Source organism: Semicossyphus pulcher, unplaced genomic scaffold (assembly GCF_022749685.1).
Source record: "Semicossyphus pulcher isolate SPU_LCO1_2020_fin unplaced genomic scaffold, fSemPul1.0.p SCAF_7, whole genome shotgun sequence".
NCBI lineage: Eukaryota > Metazoa > Chordata > Actinopteri > Labriformes > Labridae > Semicossyphus > Semicossyphus pulcher.
In genome coordinates, this window is record NW_027211748.1 from 7,508,637 (window position 1) to 7,532,100 (window position 23,464).

Sequence of the window (23,464 nt, forward strand, 5' to 3'; positions counted from 1 at the left end):
ATATATATATTCATCTATACATGTGTGTATGTAGACAAAGGACCAAGGGGACCAAGACCCCAGGTTGGGAACCAATGGGGTAGATGGTAGCTCAGGCTCTCGGGATTTGCCTTGGGAACCAGAGGGTGGCCGGTTCAGGTTCCGGTCCGGACCATCCAGGGACTTGGAGCTGGTAGCTAGTAGCAGCTAGCTGGTGTATTTTGGGCCTCTGCGTGTGTAGCATGTTTGTACTCACAGTGAGACATTTATTCACCCTCGGGGATTAATATATTTCAGATTTTTTTTAAGATACATTTTTTCTATGATAGGACTACAGGATCTCGGGTGCCTTACTGTATAGGACAGCAGAAGAGAGGAAATGTGGGGATAGAGAGTGGGGGGACGACATGCACCAAATGATCACAGACCGGGAGTCGAGCCTGCGATCAGTGCGTCGAGGACTGTAGCCTCTGTACATGGGGCGCCCGCTCTACCAAGTGAGCTAAGACCTCCAACTCAAAACCCTATATATGCATTTCCTGACAGAGTTGATTATCAACATTGTTTGCCTTTTTTTAAAACTTATTTTTGAAGCAAAGACAAAGGTGCGACTGAGCACCAGAACCAAAGCCGCAATCATCCGCCTCACAAAGAGCCAGACTGGGACTGAACACAGCCTCCGAGACGAACAGAGGCCTGTTTGATACCACCGGGTGATTGACATTGAAATGTATGAAAAGCGCTATACAAATAAAAATAAAGTCTGAGTGGCTCCAACGGCCTGGTCAGCTGGGTGCCCTGCAAGAAATCTAGTTACCTCTAACTCCAATGCCAAAGGAAGAGAATGCTAGAGCAGCAATCTTACTGCTCCACAACCCACTCTCTGTTTAAGAAACAGCGTCAACCATAAACCAAGAAGTGACGCTGGCTAGAGTGGACACCCCAAAGTGAGCAGTCTAACTTGAATGACAGAAACCCCCTCCTTTATTTGACCCTTTGTTTCATGCGTAGCGGCTTTTCCTTGAAGAAGATTGCATCAGAATTTGATAGCTCACAAACAAATAAATAATAAATGAACTTTGATGTATAAATAAAACCATATAACCAACAGTGGACCCTACAAAGTGCAGAGAATTGAATCTTTGCACTGCACAAATTTAGATATAAAAGATTAATGCTCGGCGTGACCCTGTTTCCTGTCAGAGGAACACTCTTCCTCGGCACAGATTAGAAACGGGCTGCCCGAAACAGAACGGAGGAGAAGACATGTGGACCTTCTCAAATCAGGCGTGCTACAGAGGTTTTAAGTGGAAAACAAGGGAGAGCATTAAAACATTGATGCACAAAGGTTCTGTTAAGTTTAAAGGCAGCTGAGCGGCAAGTCCTAACATGTGACACATGCGTGTAAGCATCATGGTAAACCAACACACTGCATGCTGTGAGCGCAATTTCTTACATGAATGAGACACGAGACTTTTTTTACTTCTTTATCTTCTTGAACAAAATGTTCCTTGTCATCTTTCTGACCTGCCGCCACGCAGACTCGTCTCCTCCCGCATTGAGTCGTCTATTATTTCTGCTCTTCTTGGCAGACAGGAGTGACTTTCTGTCCCGGTTACGCAGACAGACAGAAAATGTTCTCCCTCTCCCTGCAGAGTCTGTGGAGCAGTCACCCCAGCAGCATCTATCTGCCTGTCTATCCCCTGCCCTTCAGAGACTCAGCCAGATTATCATAATGGGTTATGAAAACTTCACATGGAACAGTGCTTTTTCCGAAACAAGTCGGGGGTGTGTGATAGCACTGCTGGTCCTTTTTATTAGCCTTGACAAAGCATGCCTAATGCCTTTAAATGTGCTGGTGGGAATAAAGAAGGGCGGCCCTAATGGAAATTTACTAACTCTGCTCCTGTGATGCTATCGTCCTGCGCATACTGTGGCTCCATGAGAACAGGACTAAAGGTTAAGGATTAGTGCAGCCCATAGTGTTTCTAATCCCCTTTTCTGTATTAAATTGCTTTTTAATCTGTGCCATTAGGACCCCTCTACTCTTTTGAAGACGTTGAGTGAACTTTAGGTTTGAATGACGGGAAATAGATGCTGATATGGCAGGAGTGGCGAGGGTGCTGTTCTTTGTTTGAGGATCAAAATAGAACAAGGACTCCGGATTCTGCAAACAAATCAAAATTGAAACAGCAAGTTCGATAAAGAAGCTGAATTAATTAAATTAATGGTTTTATATTCTATCCATGTATACAGCTTATCCTGTTCAGGGTCGCGGGGGGCTGGAACCAATCCCAGCTGTCACTGGGCGAGAAGCGGGGTACACCCTGGACTGATCGCAAGTCAATCACAGGGCTGACACACAGAGACAGGCAGGCTTTCAGACCCACACCTACTCGCAGTTTTAGTCACCAATGAACCTATCGAGCATGTCTTTAGACTGTCGGAGGAAGCCGGAGTTCCCAGAGGGAACCCACGCATGCATGAGGAGAACATGCAAACTCCACACAGAAAGGCCCACTACCTCCGAAACAGGATGCAAGAAGCAGCAGTAAACATTCATATAATAAGTTATAAACAATTTAAATCATCCTTAGATTTACTCAACGTGCAGAGCAACTCATTCAACTCAACAGGTGTGAACATCACAGACATAATGAGTTGGATTTTCCTAGAAATATAAAATAATGAATTTTACAAATATAATATAATATAAATCATCACTTATGGGCCTCTATACATGCCTGTTAGAGAGTGTGTGTGCAGACCCTTGTGAGACCCTTCCCTCTGCATCTATTCTGTTGTTTTGCTTTGCACGGGACGTTTTCAGGAGGCTGTTGTGGTTCCCTGAGCCAATCACTGCGTATAGGTGAGTGTGGGAGTGGTTCAAATTAGCAACATGGCAAAAGAGCGATGCAGAGTTGGCCTTCTTTCTGTTGGACAGTTAGGTGCCTTAAACTGGGTAGGACAAGCTAACCGGCGGTTAGCATGCTAGTGCAAAGGTAACCGTGATGCTGTCGGTGTTAGCTCGGCGGGGTGGGCGTGTTCTCGCACAAGAGAGTGAGAGTGAGCTTCTGGTGAAGAAGAGCGCAGGAGGAGGGCCCTGTTTGAATGTGTTGCTGACAAAATGCAGGGAAACATCCTACTTATACCTTTAAGGCTATTTTTGGAACTTCTGCTTTATATTTTTTAAGTTTTTTCCAGTGTGTGATTTGCTTGTTTTTTCCCTGCATGAAGCTCTACAGCAAATCAGCCAAACAGTCTTTTCCTTTGGTTTTGAGAGTCACTACATGATGCCATTCATCGTCAAAAACAGCATTTCCTGTTCTGTTGTAAGAAGTAAATAACTCTGAAGTCCTGCTCTGAGCTCAGAGTATTTTTAGTCCCAGACAAACTTTCAGAGCGACTCTGAGATGCTTGATATGTAAATCTGGCTACTGGACTGTAATCTGAGAGAAACATCCAAGACAGCTAGCTCAGACAAAGAGCTGCAGGTCTGTAGAAACACTGCTTTTATAGTTTTGTGCATTTATAGGAAAGCGTACTGTCTCACTGCAATATGACAATATACAGTATATATACTATAAGATTAATATTTGCAGCAATTCATGGTTCAGTAGCTTGTAAAAGGATCAAACCATCAACCCTAAGACTGCTTAGAAAAAACCTGCTCCTCCAGTTTAATTAAACACAATGTATAACTCTGTCCCACATGATGAGCTGCCTTTTTATGTTTTAACATTTTAATTCTCTACTTTAAAGTATGACTAAACACGCTTCACAATAAGAACGTCAGTCCAGTGATGAATACAACATTTGAGGAAGATAGTTAAATTGTTGAGTTGTCTAAGTTAAAGGGGAGGTGTTATGCTAATTTCAAGCTTCATATTTCACTCTGTGATACCTGTCGAGTAGCTTAGCATCATATACCATTAAAAAAACTCCTCATGTTTCTCACACTGGTGCTCTGTGCAGGCCCTCATACAGCCTCTGTCTGAAACGACTCAGTCAGCTCTGTCCCTTTAAGAAACCCCGCCCCTATAAGGCTGCTTTCTTCTGATTGGCCAGCTCTCTGAAGCCTGCTGAGGCTGCATTTTGTAACATCACAATTAGTTGGAAGAAGTACTCAGATGTGTTAGTAAAAGTAGAAAGTAAAAGTAATATAGTATATATATAATATAAACTATATATATAGTCGAAAAATAGTCCATTACAGCTAAAAGCCGTGCAGTCAAACTGTTAAATAAAAGTGCAGAATGATTTCAGCAACTGTTGAATTGATCATAATGCAACATTTTATTTTAAATTGTTACAGATTATTTTAATATTCTGTTGTTGTCACTTTAAGAGCATGTTAATGTTGTTGTTTGTCACTATGGAGCCAAGTCTAGATACTTTGGATACCCCTGGTATATAAGTTACACAGTATTACATCATTTCAGATATGGAAATCATATGTTTTAAATTCTGTAAAAAGTATCTGAGTGCTGATGTAGAAGACTAAAATATGTCCCTCTGATTCAAAATGGTATCAAATGGAAACACTAAATTAAAAGTATCTTGAGTTTGTACTAGAATTCACAAAATCACAGTTCCTAAAAATGTTAATAACGTTAGAAAAGACGTTGATCACACATGTCCTACAATGTTACCTACTGTATACTCCAGTTGTGGCCAAACAGTAACAGAATACATTTGTTACTGGGTATTGTGAATAACATTTTGTGTCATTTCCCAGAAAAAGATGTGATTACTCATCCTGCACTGAGTACTAATATTGTGTAATTGTTTCTTGTATTTTTGTGTCCCTCCCCCATAATGCACAGGAGGACCTGTTTGCTAGCTAGCTCGCTGTGTTTGTTTTTAGACAAATTAGCTGAATCACGTCGCCCTCTGCCAGCCGCTTCATTCAAACTTGAATCATATTCCACCGCTAGGCTTCATGTCATATCTAGCACCACTTTTCAGTTTGCCCAGTGTAAGTTCACACAAGCTGTGTGGCGACCAGCAATCTAATAACTCAACAAACAAATCATTTCATGGTTTGTGTTGGTTTAAGGTGTGGATCTATACAGCCAAGTGAACTCTGAACTCTGAGCAGGTATGAATGATTAACAGATGACTGACAGCTTCCTGCTGCTCCCTCAGACATGAATCCTTCCAGCTCCACACTGAACAAACACAACACTCCCTACCAGAGCTCTCATTGATTTTCACCTTGTATCTTCAAACTGAACACACATGATAAATTCCTCCATCCATGGGCTCCTTCTTTCATTAAGTAAGAGAGGGTTAATGCCCGAAAAGAAACCACAACCCTTCTCATAAAGAGAGCAAATCTTCCCTTCAAACATTTCTGTATATCACAAGCAGAAAAGCTGAAAAATGAGACTCTAACTGTACTCCTAATTTGGTTTCGGATGACTAATTACACAATGATAGATCAGAGTAAAGGAGCCATGTTGTGACAGTCCAGAGCCTGGGATGTAAAAGGAGACCGTCCCAGGAAGTGTTGCTCCAGTCAGGTAAAAGAAGAGGATAAGTGATGGACACCAGGAGAGCCGGTCTGCTGTTACATCCTCAGCTTTAGTTACCTGTTTCTGGTGTTCATCAGTCACTGAAGCAGGTCAGGACTGACCCGAAAGTGGGCGATCATCCCATCAGTCAGTTTGTGTGATCACTGACATATACGTCGCAATGGGAGAGGGAATATCTGGAGAGGAAGTACGAGGAAGTAAGATGCCCGAGTTCTTCACACACTTTCAATCAATTCCACACTCTCGCCCACTTAGCCGGCTACCCGGCCTCTTTCCCCCGCAACCCGACTAAACAATGCGGCGAAAGGGCAAGGCGGGCCAGTGTCGCCCTTGCCGTCCCCCGATGCCCCCTGCAGAGGAGACACGGGGAGGCTGCCCGTTCAGCCGACCGACGGCTCAATTTCACTCTGAATGGCACGCAGCATCCAGGCTCTATGAAATGGAGCCTCATAATCAAATTGAAAAGCCTCAGTGCAGAACAGTTTAAATGAAGGAAACTCTCTGCCTCTCTCTCTCTCTCCAGACAAATCTAATAGAAAATCCTCATTCTTCAGTATTGTGTAGGGCTACTGTGCGGCTTTGTAGACGGCTTATATATCCTAAAAATGGAATTGTGCATTAGAAAATACACTGTGTTCAACTCTGTGTGTGTTTGTGGGTGCCAGTCTGTTTAATTATGTGTGTGTGTACGTGGGTGGGTGGGTGTATGTGTGCATATGTGTGCTAGTTGAACAAGCTGAGCCGCAGCCAGGCACTGGATTAGGTCGGATATTGACGCAGACAGCGTGCGGCGACGAAACAAGCAAGAAGAGGAATTGTTTGAGAGGAGCCACGTGTATGCGAGCGTGTAAAATCTGCAGACGGATGTCGACAAGGCTGACATGAAAGACAGAGCATGAAAGAGAAAGAAGAAGAGGCGCGAGGGTCTAAATAAGGTAGAGCTCTAGAAATTGAGGAAACATGAAAGATAGAGAGGGTAAAGGAGAAGGAGATAAATGAAAGAGAGGGAAGACAGCTCCCTGCGGGTGTCTCTGCCAGCCCCCGGAGTGATTGAGAGCTGCAGGCTACACTCTCCAGTTTGTCCCTGCACACAGGACTCTGTCACATTTCTTTGACAGGCCAGCAGGCCGCAGGGCTCCTCCGAACATCCCTGACCAGCATGTGGATCATTACTCAGCGCTGGCTAAAAACAGGAGGAGAACCAGACGCTGTAGCTCCAAATCCACGACGGAAAATCCCTCGTCAACGCTCTTTTTGAGCTGCAATGATGGAAATCAGCTATATATATTTATTGTGATCTTGTTAAAGCATCTAATGTGCTCAGGTGTACGTCTCATATCTCTTGAACAACGCCATACATTAATATTTGACATCTTTATCGGCGTCTAAGTTAAGATGCCGTTCCCTCGCATTAAAGAGGCTGCAGAGTCTTATCACCTCATACTTCATGTCCTTATATCTCTGTAGGGATGTCTGCGCTTAAATAATGGCTGCTTCCACTCTTCTTAGCAATAAATAGAAGCTACTGTAACTGTTTCACGAAGGCGCGACAGTCGCAGGGATTAAAGTGGCAGCCGACGTTCAAAGAGCTTTCACAGAAATATTCTCAAACTGACTTCACACGTCTGGTACCATCAAACAGTGTGTGGACAACAGCCTGATGTGCACTGAAGTGAGCAGCTCATATCTGTGTGTGTGGGGGGGGAGGGGACAAAACTGGAGTGTGTGTGCTGAAGCGCATGGAAAGCACATTGACAAGTGTGTTTTTCACCTCATGAATTTATTCAAACATTCCCAGTCTGGCATCTTATTCATGTGAGATTGTGCATGTTGTACATGTTGAGTGTGTAACATCAGTAACTCTGCAGGAGATCACCAGCATTCATTGGATCACATCACAATACAGAAACTGTATATGAATTTATTATCAAAGCTGTGACATGAGATTTGATACGGATTTGATTTAGATGTGTGATACAGTGGCCCCTCCATCCCACAGGATCCGTCTCAGGTGCGTTCCGTCAGCGGCGCGAGCACTCGCCCCAGGAAGCGTGTCTGGTCCGCAGCGCAGCGGAGCGCTGGCCCAAGCAGCTGGATTCGTGAGATCACAAGATCGCGGGATGACTACATTATCGCACGAGAATTAAGAAATAACGTCAATGTTAGCAGAGCAACATAGACGTACCATAGAGAAATACACTACTTAATTAAAAGTGTTCTTTTTTTCGAGATTTCAGTGTGTTGATCTTAAAATAAATGGAAACAGTCTGAACATGGTGTTTTGATGTGATGTTGTTTCAGCTTGACGCGTGTTTGAAGCATCCTCCGTCAAAAATAGACCCGGCGACGGACCGCGGTGCGTGCTGTGGAATCACTATCATTGACTTGAGTGGACATGATCGACTCTGGCGGTCGCGGCGCACACGGAATGCGCCGGAGACGGATCCTGTGGAATCGAAGGGTGGGGCTGTTACATGAATTATGAAAGTCAAAATATTGTTCAAATATAGGAAATATTTAATAGTAATGAGGTTCTTGAACTCAAAATCAAATTGTATAATAAAAAAATACTCCAGTAGAATTACTCCATTTATTCCAGCCTGAATTTACTGTCCCTCCGACCTGCTGCATGCCCTGTTGCCTCTCAATGAGCTAGGCTCTTTTTGTTCTCTTTGCTAACACAAAACAGCTACTAGCAAGCCTTGCTGAATGGATAATAAAGACACAGAACCATCTAAGAAGACGTGTGGAGGAACTTTAGACTAAACACAATAGATAGATACAGGAGTTACAAGGTAAGATGGTTTACAGAGATTCTAAAACGCAACTGTTGCTACAGTCACGTTAGCTTGTCACGTTAGCTTGCCAAGTTAGCAGCAGTCAGCGACAGCTTCGTTTGCAGCCCCTCTGGATGTGTTGTGTCTGCGAAAGAGCATCAAAGAGGCACTGATTTTGAACACAACACGTTATCCACTGTGTTTTCACAAATTTAAATGATCTGTAATGTGTTATACATCTTTTGTTTAAAATTGAATATTAATCTTATGGAAAAAAATATTTGTGATCTTTTTTTTTTTTTTGCCATATCACAATTCCATTTTTAATACTCCACTAAAATCCCAATATATTCATTGGCTTAAATAAGTGTTTCTACAGACACGTATTGCATTCAAACTTGCTCTGTTTTCCGGATTAATGAGTTAATTAATTAAATTAATTCAACAACAATACCATCTATATTACTTAAAGACACGAGTATCTCCCAGTCTCAACCCCAAACCAAAATACAGGATTAAACTCAACAGACGGGACATGCTGCTTTCATAAAATCGATATTTCGTGTCATGAGAGCTAATCGCAGGATTTTGAGGTCTATCGTTAAAGCTGTAGTAGGTAACATTATTAAAACTAACTTCTTGTCATATTTGCTCAAACTGTCACTATAAACGTGCAGCAGTACACGAGAGAGATAATCTGTAAAAAATTTAAATAAATAAAAAAATCATGCTCCTCTGGCTCCTCCTACTGCTCCTAATGACATTTGTAAGAATCCAACGCTCCCGAAACACAACAACCAATCAGAGCTGAGCAGTCTCTCAGGCTGCTGTCAATCACATGCTGTGCAGCACCACTCCGTGCATGCTCACACGGTCAAGTTCAATTTCTTCAGTGTGCGCAGCGTCAAACGGTTTGTGTCCACAAAGGCTAAAAAACACAATCACCGAGAATGAAAAAACTGCCCATCCCTCTACTGCCAACCAGACTTATACTACAAAGGCCGTTAAACCGAAGAAGAGAAATGAGGAAAAGCAAGCTAAAAAGTAAGTAAGTAAGAGTTGGACCGAAACAGAAATTAAACCAGAGTAAACATGAAGCGGCATGTCCAAGGTGGAGAGAGCTACGGGACCTGAAAGGATTAAAAAGTGATGCTGAGTTAGACAGTTCTGCTCGACAGGTAATTATCCCAGCTTCATTTCTGCTGTATTTGTTTCACATTGCTAAGATGTCTGCGGTTACTCTGACGTTGTGTTACGTCGGTGTTGCAGTCGGGCTAACTCTAGCTTGTTCTCAATATTGCTGCTGTTCAGCGTTGTTTCATGGCGGTGTGGCTGAAAATATCTCCCCCAGGCAGTGTTACCGTTTCAGACTTCCTCCTGGTAGTTCTGTATGCCTGTGCTCTCACGGCTAAATGTTCTCAACATCAGTGTGTTACTGCTTAGTTTTCCACAGTCTCTGTTAGCAAACTAAATGCTGGTGGTTTTGCCGATTAGAATTAGCTGTAGATTACCTTTCACAGCAAAAACACTGATTTCCGCTGGTTTGATGTGTATCTGCTTCGATAGTGTTGGTGGTGAAATACACCAGCTGCGGTTGCAGTCATTTCACGTTTTTACATATTGTATATCTGGCTCCTTCAGTTGCTGTGGTTACTAGCCTGCGCCGAATGATAGCCTCTTCTGCGGGGAGGGCTTTGGAGGCAGGACTGAGCTCCGCAGAGAGAAAGGGGGAGGGACCTGGAGGTTATAATCTTTCAAAGTCCGCTCTTTTCTCCATCTTACGTACTGCAGCCTTATGTCAGAAAAACGGCAGATTTTTTTTCTCGAGTGAATGCAATACGCCTCTGTATGTTTCAGTAGTTGATCTAATGCTTCTTGTGTTTTATCTGGTCAAGGGCAGTTTTGATTGGTTTTGGGCCTAAACAAATGAAACACCTGTCATTGAAACTGCATTTTTAATTACCAAAACTGCCATGACCAACACCTCCGAGGTCAGCTCATAGTGTGTTCACTGTAATGTAGTGTTTTAGTGTCATTTAGTGTCACTGCACAAGTGGCAGGGGTCTGCAATGTAGTGTCCATTACTATCAGTGGCCTTGGTGGATTCCCCCGGGGGAAGATCCAGCACCGCTACTCAGCAAAAAGAAGCGGCAATAAAATCTGCACACTGTAAATTGTGACAATACGTTAAAAAATCAAGCTCAGCACTGGAGTCGCCTCCGGGAAGCTGTAACCTTTACTGAGGCAAATAACCAGGCTTTAATATGAGGCTATAGCTTTAAATCACAGCAGAAACAAGATGACATTCTTTTACTTCAGCGTTGGCATCGTTTACAGATCACATTCACTCCAAGTATGAATCATCTGATGCATGATGAGGCCAGAATTAGTTTGTTTTCTGTGTGTTTTACAGTGATAAAAATATACTGCAATAAAACAGAAAGACGTGCTGAACCAAAGTAAGAGAGTAATATTACTACCGTGCGCAGATTAGATTAAAAACCTGAGGAACACTCTAAAAACATCTCCCTTCAAAACAAGTTAATAATGCATGATAAATGCAGGGTTGTGGGAACATACAACAGCTACTGTGCGGAAGGAAAGCATGTTGGAGTTATTTCTGTTGCAGGATTTCACCGTACAAACACGCTGTAAAAATGATTCGAGTTTAATGACAGAGGTATTAATCGGCCTCAAGCAATGCTAAGCTAACTCCCCTTTTCCCTTACTCTTCCCTGTAAGGGTTTAACAACAAAACAGTACCAGAAATGAGACCAAACGTCCACAGAGAGAGAGGACACAGGTACACGCCTGTGGGATGTGTTATTGTTAGGACTAATAACGTGCCGTGTTCAGCTGAGACACATACTATTATAATTAGGACCCAACAAGGTTAGTCTATAAGTACTCCAGTGAGAGTGTCTTATAAACTAGGTCCTGGGGAGATTGGGGTTAGAACTGATGGGGGGTGGGCTTTTCCTGTGGGACACCCACCGCCTCATTAGGAACAAGCCAAATCTCCAGCACATTAAAGGAGGGCGTTGTTAGAAACCTGATTTGTAGATCGAGGCCAAGAAGGATGGACTCGTCCTGGTGAAATAGTTAACACGGTGACGTTAGAAGCAGGCCATGTGTGGAGTAAATAATTGGGCCTAAAACAACATCTAAAATCCCACCTATAAAGCAGCTTCTCAAAAGTGACAGGAAATGTTCCTGTACAAATAAAGGCGAACTCTCTGACATATGTTAAAATAAATCATGGGTTTGTGTCTGGTTTATGAATTACAGCAGAGGCTGCATCAAAATCCATACACCTTCTTGGAGTCATAACTCAGCGAAATGTCAATACACATACGTCAACAATTATTTTTAGATTCAGCAGCACTTACGCTTCCTGAGGATGTGATTATCTCGGTTGTCCATCGCGAGTATTTCCAGAAATCCACTTAGAAATAATGGAAGATTGACTCGCCGATTAATCCAAGAATATGCCAGAGATGCATCCTGCTTTTAGCAAAATACCAGAGCAGTTAGTGATAGTCGTCTTTAAATCAAAGGGACACTGCAAATACCCACTGATGGTTGTTTGTTTAGTTTACTTTTAATAGTAATCAAATGCTGCATTAACTGACTCAATGGTACAAACCTCACTGGGGAGGAGGTGATTTGAAGGGTCGCAGTTCTTAATCTCTGAAAGCAATCAATCAATCACATCAACATAAAAGGACCTGCGTTTATATTTCAACATGATCGCTGGGCTGTTGTTGTGCTTTCTCTGAATGCAGCCAAGAAGCCATCTTTCATCTTAATACCATTTTAATTTTGCAGTATACGGTAAAAATTTGGTGTATTAGACGCACTTGTAATACATTTTGCTTTTCATCTAAAAAGTGGGCTGCGTCCTACATACCGATGCGATGGATATATCAGTATAAAATGCGGAGAATACAGATATTTTATTGTGTTATGGTTGCCGCTAAAATCTAGCTAAAGCTTTGTCACGGACATGCGCCATCATGATCACCAGTGCAGCTGCCATCCTCACAACGATCAACGTTACCGTAGACTGAGCTCAACTACAGCACCGCTGGCTAGCAGGACTACAAACTGGACTAGGCAAAAACAGATTTTGAGGTTTTGAATGTGTTTTAAATTTAAAAAAGTGTTAAAATAATTTGTATACACATTTTTATTAATAAATAGCTATAGAAAATCTTTTTTCCCTCTGGGATACCCCCAAAAACAGACTGCGGCTTATATTCTGGATTTAATTTGTGGAGTTAAAATTCCACTGCAAATAACTACCATATTTCACCAACCAAAGAGATCATGAGATAATATGAGACCCGTGCAAATCTGCATCTCTGGGATGTTAAGTCATTTCTCGTTCTCTTGTCTTGTTTTATTTAAAACAATGTATTTTAATCCTAAGCAATGTCGGAAAATTGCCATATTTAACCAAAAGAACAAAAAGCTGCTGTAAGTACGTCGTTGAAACAGAGGAAAAGGAAACAGAACCTTTAAATCCTCACTGATGCTTGGAAATATTTAAGTGCACTCAACTCATTATTCAACCAGTAAAGTGCACTTAAATACATTCTGCAGTTAGACGGGAGACGACACTATATAACGCCCGTTAAATATCTCCCATTTTATAAGTATTTGATGCTGTATTTCCACCACAAAACCTGCTCCTTCACGTCCGACTTTGCACATGGAAAAAGGACTAGAAGAGCATTTGAATGTTGCACTAATCAACATTAAAACGTCCTCTTTATTTGAGCTAATCAACAGTATTGCCCTATTTGTCCCCATAGACTCCCATTACGTCTGATTGCTTGATTGATGCCAGATTTGTGCTGATAACCCCTCATACAGAGGCCGACCCGGTGCTTGACACATTCCCACACAAACCGAAGTTCATCCAGAAATCCTTCTTGTTTTTAATGACACATGAACCTCTTTATAACGGGTTATGTAAGGCAAACAACAGCTCTTTCAAGGATTATTCGCTTTTCTATAAATGAAAGAAAGCTAACAAGTCAATTTCTTCCAGTGACAGCTGTGCAATGTAATTGTTTTTGTTTGTTTTTCCCTCTGGCACCTGTACGTCTGATCAAGGTTGTTGGGTAGAAAAGTCAAAGAATACCTTGTGCTGTTAGCAAGTGTAGCAAAAGAATTAGACAACAACTTTCAGACTTGTTTGTGATTATGAAGTCGACACTGCGCTGAAGTAAGAGTGTGGAAGCAAAGCTGAAGATGTGTGCTTTGTAAGTTGAACTGTTGAACTTTGGGAGCAGAATAAAAACTTTCCTGCACTGGAACAAATTGTTTGAGAATATGCAAAAACTCCCGGATAAGCAGAAGCAGATGGACGGGTGTGTGGATGGATATGCAAAAACCTTTGAGTGATAAGAGTATGACAAATACTTCAGTGTACATTTATGTCACGTAGATCCCCTCCACTCTCATTTACATGTACAGCTTTCCTCTCTTACGTATAGGAGAGTCTATGTGTGTGTATGTTGTATTTTTTCGGCCTGCATCCGTGAGCAGGCGTAGCAGTGTGTAGGAGAGTGTAGTGTAACATTATGTAACATTACAATGTTGTGTGAACAAGTATGATTTATGACCTAAACGGCCTCTCATACCAATACTTCCTCCCACTTAGAAAAACGACCAACACCGCTCGTGGTCGGACGCACAAAGGCTTGAAATATGGCTCAGTCTGAGCGCACCCAGAAGACTGAGGCGTCTTCATTAGGCGACAGATCCCCTGACGGCCGTTTCACATCCCACAGTGGCCGTATATTCCTCACAGAGATTATCACCCTTAAGTGCCCCATAACCCCGCTCTACAATCCCACATTCTCCACCTCTTATCAAACCACAGATCCGACAACAGCACCAGTGTAAAAACGCCACCGCCTGACAACTTCTATTTTCATTGTGAGGTGATTGTAAGTCATTTGAAAACGAGCCCTCGGTAAATTCAGGCGGAGGCAGTTTCTTTTCTCTCCCCGAGGCAAAAAAACATCAATAGCGGAGAGAGAGAGAAGCCAGGACAACGTATAGCACAGGACAGATCGATACGGCAACAAACTCAGTAAAGATTGACTGGAGAGTTGCCTGGAAACGTCCTGCTGGAGATTTATGACGGGAGGGGGGACGCGAGCCAACGGGAGAAGTGAGAGGACGGGAGAGGACGGGAGAGGAACGGGGGAGCGAGGAATTCAAGGGCTCAAGTTTGTTTTTACTTTGGGCATTTTAAGGTTAATGTGTCGATGTTTTTTTTATTATCTGTTTTTTGTTACTTTGGTCTTCATTGTCTTTATGGATCACCCTGTTATGCTTTATGTATACTTTCATGTTTAACACTGAACTTGAAAAAAAAATTAAGGAAAAAAGAAAGAGAGGGGAAAAAAGAAAAAAGGGAAAAAAAGAGGGAAAAAAGGGGAAAATGGGAAAAAGAAAAAAAAAAAGGTCCAACCAACCAAAATACGTTTTCCTTTCAACTTTATAAAATAAAAATGTACTTTTAAACTGTCTTAATCTGAAATAATGCATTTTTTTTATTTCCTTTTATCTTCCATTTTCTGTTCTGAAATTAGATTTTCCTCTAAAGAAAACAGTGAAAAAAGTATATTTTCTGCAGCAGTCGGTGTATTTACTTGGCATTCCTTTGGGAGAATGACTGAAACAGTGACGAGATGAAATGAGAAGATATCAGGTTTCCCCTCTCCTGCTCCACCATATGTCACCCTGCTTCAGCATGCAGCGCGCTGCTGCAGTGGACTTCCATAGACTCCAGCTAATTGAATATCCTTATCTGGCTCTGAACCCCCCTTTCCCCCTGTGAACTGAAAAGCAGCACATTTGTATTCACCCACAGACGGGCCACACACACACACACACACACAAACCTACTGTACTTTACTGCAGTGCACGTAATCTTGTTTTCAGGCAGGTGAACCATAACCAGACCCCACACTGTACACAGTGCAGAGAAGCTGTCTTTCATTCTCCTCTATTACATCTCATGATAAAAGTTGCGCCAACAGCCTGCAGCTGTGACTTTTTTTCTTTTGCTTATGAAATTAAGTGCTGCAGTTTTCTAATGCCCCCTGGGCCCTTTAGTGTAAATTGATTCTATTTTTAAAAGCTTTATTTTCCCCGCAGACTGACAGGCAGGGGAGAAGAAGAAGGAGCGGAAACGAGTGTTCGAAAATGGACTCTCTGTGAAAGGGAGAGATGGAAGGCAGCGATGCCGGTGAAAAGGGTTAAAAAGAAAATGGCAGTAACAAAAGGGGATGTGCGCACACCGCGATAGTGGCCCATTAAGGGGTTAACAGTTGGAGGGGAGCCGATAATGGAGGCTGGAGCAGCTGTATAGAGAGCCACACACCAAACAGTGAGAAAAACAGAGGGAGGAAACGATGCGCTGCATTTCTTTCATGTCAGCATCCTGCGAACGCCAAATAAATTAAATAAAAATAGCCTTCACATATTGTAATAAAATCAATGCTTTTTTCACTGACACCTCCAACAGAACTGCAAACACATGCATATTGTTCACACTCGTTCACACATACGCTCTCCTCCTTGTAAACAGGCCTGCAGATGCATAATTAAGCATGTGTGAAGACTTCAGTGCAGCGATACAGAGAAGAAGAGCGTCCACATGACTACAAGCTGCCATAATGTGACCTTTAGCATGTGAAGACAGGACTGTGGCGTCCACATGATAATGATATACTAAAGCTGCCCTCCCACTCAATCACCAGCTCTCTCTTTCCCTTACAAACAGACACAGGTACGAATAAACATGCACATGCACATACAGCCGCACACACACACACACACACGAGAACGATGAGGTTGTCCTGCGGCTTAAACAACCTGTAGTTAACCTCAGAGCACCCTGTTGCTGTACATTCAGGATGGCTGCTTTATATTCTCCAGCAAGGTGATCTGAGGTAACGAAAGGGTGGGGAGGGGGAGCCTAGCTGAAGGAAAGCAGCTTCATTCAACTCATCTTGTGTTTCAATTTGCAAAGCCTGCGTGTTGGAGAGGAGCCACTGTAGCTGGGGATAGCGAAGCACACACACATGCACTCATTATTTGTATATATTAGCACACACACGCACGCAGAGGCCTCCAGATTAAAGGCTGGGCTAAATCTTTATTCCCATAGAAGCGTCTTTGTTTGTATAAAGGTAACAAATTGTACTTTCTACAAACAGCTGAAGGCGGAGCAGAGCTGACGAGATGCGGATCAGCTCGGGCTTTTTGTTCCTCGCTGAATATTTATCAGTGGCCAGAGGAGGCTGTGATTGAGTTTTACTGGGGAACTGTTGTGTATCATGTGCTGTAAATTAAGTAGTACGGCAGCTCAGGGGAGCAGCAGTCAAACTCTGACCTGAGGGCGTAAAGACCTGATGAGAAGGAGGAAAAACAGAGCGCACATGCATTCAGAGCGGGGGGAAACACACGTATGCACACAGACCGTATGGAATTTCACAACGGCAGGAGCAGCTTTCCAAACCTGCATCTCGGAGCGAGAGCGTTAAGTCGCTCGTGCGACCGAGGAATGATGAAATCACACATCTCTCACCTCTCCTTTCTGCACTCTGCTCTCCCACCAAACGCCGCGTTTAACAAACATTCGAAAAACAGTCAGCAGGCAATATTGAAACGATGAGCTCGCACATTCACAATATCACCAGATATGAAGCGAAACGCTCGCACATTCACCTGCCCCCTTCGCACGCGTATAAAGCCATCATTGCATGTCTGAATCCATCAGGCGTTGTAATGACCGACAAATATTTGCTTACAGCTGCATTACTCATACTCTCATACCCTTTTGTGTTGTGATCACGCCCTAACGCGGGAACGGCCTCAGATCAATAACCTAATTAGCCATAAAGCATATGCATTGTGGTGATACATTATATGCCTGGCATCCCTTGGCTAGCATCTCACAGGAATTACCATATAAATGAACTGCGGCCATTTATTAAGCAAAGAGCGGCGGTGGGGACTTGGCATGCTAGCACGGCGCGGAGGGGGAAAAAAGTGTAAGTTACAACACACATTAGAGAAGGGAAACATCATGAGAGGTCGAGCAGGCGGGTTACAAATTGCATTGACTGCTGGCAGAGCGAAAACATCTGCCATGCTGCGCCTCCACCCGCCGAGTGAGTAAGTAAGTAAGCGGCGAGGAAACCCCCAACACGCTTTCTTTGCACTCTTTGTATTCAACTGGACTGCAAGTAATTCAATACACTTCTCCTTGTGCAGGCTCACTCAAATGAAACGCAAAGGGAATGAACTATATCAAGTGGAGCACTGTTTGAACCACTTACAGTAACACCAGTGTGTGTGTGGGCTACCCTTCAACGTGTGTGTGCAAGCCTGTTCTGTGTGTGCGCGCGCATTAGTGTGCAATGAATCTTAATCCAGAAGATAGTCTTGTTCTGCACATGTTTCCTTGACCAAACTCAACACCCCGAGAGAGAGAGAGAAAGAGAGAGAGGGAGAGACAGCTACACAACACCAGGCTGATCTCTCCATAGCAACACACATGGTAACACAAATCTATTTCAGAGCAGAGCGCAGAGTAGCACTTAAACACAGCCGACTAAAAAAAAAATAGGGAAAACAGCAATCAATTATTAACAGAGCTTCATGTTCATACTTACTGCCTGTGTGTCGCAGCCCAAACTAAGCGCTCTACCTACCTCTCTGTGTGCGATTGTTTGGCCTTATCAGATCTACAGCAGAGCTGCTCCTTCGTCACACACTCAGGATGTGAACTAAAGGATCTGCCCCTTGTCTGACATTTCATTTTTTAAGCGCCGTGTGTTTACTTTCAAGGTGTTGGCTGCCCTCACACACACACACACACACACACACACACACACACACACACACACTTGAAGGCAGTGGAAACATGGACGCCCTAACGAGAGGAAAACAGCAGCGGAGAGATGACCGATAGAGAAAGTTTAAATCAACATCATGTTTCTCTTGGCGTAGGCCCCGTACTTAATCATAACACTGTAAGCACATCTGTCCGCATCAATTGTTCCAATTGTTCCATTCGACGTTATCTAAGCGTTACATTACAAAGACAACGCAAACACACTACTGATAAGATAAAGCACTTTTTTAAAGAGAGCCAAACAACCTCTACGTTTTGCTTAATTTAGACAGAACACAAACCTTTAAAATAAATGTTCTTTTAATTGTAGGATAAACTGGAAGAGAAAAAAGAACGACTAAAATACTCGCTTTAAATGGACATAAGCAGCAAAACTTTCAAAATAAAAGTCTGCTTTCTTTCTATACAGGTCATTCTCTTTCCATGTTTCACAGCTCTGTGCACACAACAGCAACTAAATTCAACTAAACTTTATTTATAAAGCTACTTTCATACAAACATGCAGCCCAAAGTGCTTCGAATAGAAATCAAATAAGATCAAATTTTGCAAGATTAAAAATTGACTACAGTAAAACTATAAAATGTCACAAATCAATCAATAAAAAAGTGTTCAAAAAAGTGAAATAAGAGAAAATACACACCTGATATAAAGCTAAACTCAGGTTAATCCATTCCTTCAAAATAAAAGCCAGATTATAAAGACAGGTCTTGAATATACAGACGGAGCTCATAATTTTGATATCCAGCAACAGAGAGTTAAACGCGACCTGCACTAAATCCTCCACACAGCGTCAGAGAGGCACTAAGTTGGTTGCAGGTGCCACTTTGATGAACACCGCGCTGACCTTTCTCAGATCATATAGGGTGATTATACACGTGTTGGACCGCAGTTTGGCAGGATCTGCACAAAAGGCTCGGCTGTAATAGCTTTTCCTCCTCTTTCAAGCCATCCATTCTGCAATGACACATATAACCTTATGTTCTCCAGAAAGGTGGGCTGGCACTTGTCTAACACACACACACACACACACACACACACTTATATACAGACAGATACAGCAGAGCAGCTACAGGCCCGCTGCACCCAACAAACATGGGTGATGTGACGGGAAGAAGAGAGAGACGGCACCAGGCTGTGCATATTTCTTCTGTTCACTTTTAACCCTTGATCTGATTTCTACATTTGTTGTTCTTCAAGGGCAACTTTATTTAACAATGAAACCCAGATGTTTCCTGGATTATAGCGAGTACATCACGAACATGTGGCGCAAAGATTAGCTGTAGTCTAGATCACGATACAGTTTCTGGTCAGGTGAGGAGAGCTGAAACTGTTTGACGATTAATGTGATCAGTTACGCTGTCAGATACAGCCTCAAATCTGAGGGTTTTATATTATTTTATGCCTACTTATGTTTTCTGATCAGCTAAAGCGACAAGTTGATTGCATGAAGTATTTTCATTAATTTAGGAAATCTATTTTATGTTCTTTGTCCGAGTAAAATGTGAAACTTTTGGTGATTCCAACCTCTCAAATATGTTGTTTTGGGTTTTTTTCAAGTATTTAATGATTTATTAAATAAACTATGTGGGGGTTCTGGGAAATGAAGTATTTTAGACTATTTTTTAGGTGGATTCAATTGTCAAAATTGATAATATAGTGGAATAGTTTGACATCTCAATCTGCTCGTCTAACTCTCGGTAGAAAGGGAAATAAGGGTAATTCCATTGACTCACTTTCACTTAATCAAAGAGCCTATATTACAAACTGATCAGTGATCAATAACAGGTTTCTGCTAAACATGAAAAGTACAGCAAATCGTCCCGTGTTCCCGTTCCACAGTGTCCCTGCAGCAGACATCAGCCCAGCAGTAAGTGGCAGCATTAGAGTACTTACACAGCCCATCACAATGGAAGCAGCAACGCACCTTTCAAAGCACAATGTTATTGAGGCAGGACACAATATCGTACTACCTGCCATCAGTTCAGTGGGCGGGGGATCGGGTTTCAGCCGTGTGCTGTAATCGTATACACTTTATCAGGCTTGTTCTGTCACAAGTGTTTTGTTTAAGGGATTTCAAAAGGGAGGCGGCCTCATTGAGGGCCGCTCAATGCGATGTAACCGCGATCCCACAAATATCCCTGCATGGATAAGCGTGTCTGGCCGGATCAAAATACTCGGATCTGAGCGAGTGGAAAAGGTTTGATACTGAGGCCGAGTCAGGGGAGGACTTCTAAGATTTTTTTTTAGTCTGGAGTTCTGTAAGAAACAGATGTTTGTTAACAGCAGATATTACTCAACTTTTGATTATTTTTAAGAGTGCAAAAGTTGTCTTGGGCCTCTTGATTGTCAGTGACCTCTGCGTGTACGTCATACTGCGAGAATATTGATGTAATGACTTGTTTTCTGGTGTTTCTTTGCCTCAGTCATCACAGAAAGGCACGATGAGTTTGGAAAATACCACAAAATATCCAAAGATCTTAATCAGCTGCTTTAAACAGTAATGACTATTCACTTGGGCTTACCAAAGACTCACTAGAGCAGCGTTTTCCACTATATTTAGAAAAATATGGGCTTTCTTTCTCTCCTAATGGTGGAACAACATCCTTACAGTCTCATTATAATGCTTTATTCTGGTAAATGGATAGATATGATGTATTTTTAAAGGTGATAACTGCTGCACAAAAAGCCCTGCATTGTACCAGTATACTTCACATATGTTTTATAACTTTACCTCAAGGTAATTGGAAGTATACTGGGACTATTCATCCCGTCAATACTGTGTAACAAGACGAATAAGTCCCCTTCCCTCTCTGTGATCTTAACTTGAGACAGAACAGTGACGTCCTCAAGGAAAAGTTTCCCTTCCCGTCGGTTATGCGCTCGTCTCTTGTTCTGCTGAGGCTCCTACGTCGAGCCAAGTTCAGAACAGTCAAGTCAAGGTGGTTCGATGTTCCACCTTTAGCAACCGGCGCCAGCTCGGGCCCCCGAAAACATCTGCAGAATTTTTAAAAAGCAGCCTGCTGCTCTTATTTAGATGCTGCACCCTCATCAGAGGAGCCGGAGCTTTTCTCTGCATGTGATATAAAAAAACAAACTTCACATCATCTGCAGCGTGAGGACAGAACGATGGGGAGGAGACGGGCACAGCAGCACAATAGTTAGCCATGTTTCATCAACCATACTTCTCAGTGGAGATGAGTTGTAAACAGAAAAAGTAGTCCCTTTTCTATTCTTCAAATAATGCAGTTTGCTTTTCTTCTGTGTCCTGCTCTGAAGATCCAGAACAATCAGAGAGAACATTTAACTCACTCATGCATCCGTAACATAGAAACATAGAAAGATAATCTGTACATTGCAGCTCTAAAATACATTTACAGATCACTTATTGTGACTTGTACTGAGGATGATTCAAAAACATTTGTGCTTTATAGCTTTTGATAAAATAGTTTGAATCAAACTTTCTTCTTAGCTTCATGTATTCTGTCTTCTAACACATTCTGACTTATTCTGTGCTACATCATCTCTCCAACATGCTGTCTTTTTATAAATATATCTTTATCTCCCTGATGTCGTTTGTTTGGAGAGGTTTATACCGTCATTCATATCTCTATAATACATATTAAAAGCTTTACTTCACTGTGTTGTCGGACATATTGGACTATTGACCGCAACATACAGCACATACATAAAGTGACTTTGGAAGTATGTTTGACACTGAGCCCGGAGCAGCTCACGCGCGCAGGTACAGGCCTAACGACATGAAGCTAACCATTGTGTGAGCGTCTGGAAGCCGAATTATTAAAATTCCCCCGCTCAGAAACCCCTCTGCTCTGTGGAGACAACAAACGCTTTGTCTCTAATTCAGCTGCCGCGGAGCGTCATTTGAATATTTTCAGTGGGCTACCCAAAACAACACTGCAACATGGAACAGGTGTGTGTGCGCGTGAGGGCTCGCGTTCGCGGTTGTTTGTGCGTGCTCGCGCGGGCTTGTGCGACCAAATGAAACACATAGAAGGTTAGATAAGAAAATATCACGCGCAGGGTTACATGTACGGTGCTTTAGGAACACATTGAATGACGACTCGCGTACCCCCCCTTTCCTTTTTACATACATACACATACCACGCGCGTGCACACCGTACACATCAGCGAATTAGCTCTATCAAAATCATATGACAGGCGTGGTCATTGAATAAAAACGCTTTGTTTTTGTCATTAGAAGCTAATTAGCTGTGATATTGCAGGAGAAATGTGAAAATGTACCTTGTGGAGGTCGATGCGGATCCTCTCCTCGCCTTTATGCGGGCTCTCTGGCCACAGGTGATAGCTGGAGCCGTAGTTGGGGCTGTCTTTGCTGCTGTTGCTTACAGTCGCAGACGAGTTCCCCGCGTACGCCTGTTGTGTTACCGGGGGGGTGACGCGGGAATCGCGGCTGTGGTCGCCTGCCTGCCCCGAGATCCTCGCAGACTTGTGTCGGTCTTGCTCACAGTGCTGCGGACGCTGGGGACAGAGCCCCAGTGCGCCTTGCTGCTGCTGCTGTTGCTGTTGCTGCCGCTGTTGTTGCTGCTGCTCGTGCTGTTGCAGCAGTGGAGCCTGGTGAGTCCTACATAGCTCTCCTGAGCCGCTGGCGCAGTAGTTGATAGGCAAGCTGCTCCCCACCAGGAGCTGTTGCTGCGCTCGTAATTGTGGGATCTGTTGCTGCTGCAGGTCCTGAGTCTGGCACTCGAATGCTCTCCTGTTAGCCTCGGTTGACTCACATACATTTAAAGAGCGCCCTTTCTGTGAGTTTGCACGGATTCCTTCAGGGGAGGGGTCCCTCTGTTGGAGTCTTAAATGACTGTGCTGTTGCTGCTGTTGCTGCTGCTGTTGCTGCAACAACTGCCTGTGGTCTCGGTGCCCTCCTGCTCCTCCTCCTCCCCTGCAGCGTTCCACGATGCTCGCCTGTTGGTAATTATCGGCACTCCTTCGGAGACGATCCCCCCGTTTAGATTCCCGGGAAAACAGCAGAGAGGAGGAGGACGATGGTGGCGGAGGTATAGGAGGCGGAAAAGGTGGGGAGGGCTGCGGTGGGAGAGGATCGACAGGATGGGGCTGGTTTTTAGAAACGCTCGCCTCCTGCTCGGAAAAGCTGCAGTGGCAGCTCGCAAAAACAGGCTGCTTCTCCGACTGCGACGCCGGCGGCTGCTGCTGCTGAGAGCCGGCCGGGGCCCAGGGATCTTGCTGC

General features: G+C 43.2%; 1 protein-coding gene across 2 annotated transcripts in view; it reads right to left on the reverse strand.

The window, feature by feature from the left end:
- kcnn1a (potassium intermediate/small conductance calcium-activated channel, subfamily N, member 1a) overlaps nt 1-22,710 on the reverse strand; it is a 54,533-nt gene extending 31,823 nt beyond the window's left edge. For both annotated transcript variants that reach the window (XM_069684452.1, XM_069684451.1), the window contains exon 1: nt 22,504-22,710. The gene's annotated coding sequence lies outside the window, so the exon portion shown is untranslated. The remainder of the gene's footprint in view (nt 1-22,503) is intronic.
- Nucleotides 22,711-23,464: the final 754 nt, after the last annotated feature.